This window comes from Ipomoea triloba, chromosome 16 (genome assembly GCF_003576645.1).
Source record: "Ipomoea triloba cultivar NCNSP0323 chromosome 16, ASM357664v1".
NCBI classification, from domain to species: Eukaryota; Viridiplantae; Streptophyta; class Magnoliopsida; order Solanales; family Convolvulaceae; genus Ipomoea; species Ipomoea triloba.
The window spans coordinates 14,599,843-14,600,385 of record NC_044931.1 but is presented as its reverse complement, the minus strand read 5'-3'; the positions used below and the strand labels follow the sequence as shown (position 1 = coordinate 14,600,385).

Below are 543 nucleotides of genomic sequence, written 5' to 3'. Positions count from 1 at the left end.
GGTACAATTTAACTTGATCAGAGCAATTATACATGAGTGGTTTTTATACCATTTGGATATGGATGGAATCAATTGGATGATGGAAACAAAAGGGATCGGAGATAAAAAAAAAAAAAATTGAACCACAAAGCCTCAAGTCAGACTGCATGTCAAGATTTTGCTTTAAGTATGTAATTAAAACATTTGCCTGTTGCATTATTCCAACGTTTTCGAGGCATGAATTTGTTTATATGTTTTCGATGGACTTTCGTTTTGGTCACTGCAGGCAATGGATCGGAGTTGATTGGTATCACTACCAGAAAGCAAAGCCAGTGGTGCCTCAGCAAGTAAATATCATAATATATTTATGCTATTGTAGGTTATTTTATATGTAATTAGCTAACAACTAATTTTACCAAATACATTTTACAATTAGCTAATACTATGTCAAACCAACTAACTTAATAAGCTAACTCAATAAGATATCAGCTATCCGCTAATTGTTATATGGAATCCAACAATGCAGGCATGTTGTGAAGGTGACAGTGTCAAGATTTCGCCTGA

The 543-nt window shown here is 33.9% G+C and overlaps 1 long non-coding RNA gene across 1 annotated transcript; it reads left to right on the top strand.

The window, feature by feature from the left end:
- The first annotated feature begins 6 nt into the window (after positions 1-6).
- LOC116008021 lies at positions 7-543 on the top strand. The gene is made up of 3 exons (XR_004095426.1): positions 7-166; positions 266-326; positions 506-543. It is a non-coding gene; the product is annotated as an uncharacterized LOC116008021 (long non-coding RNA).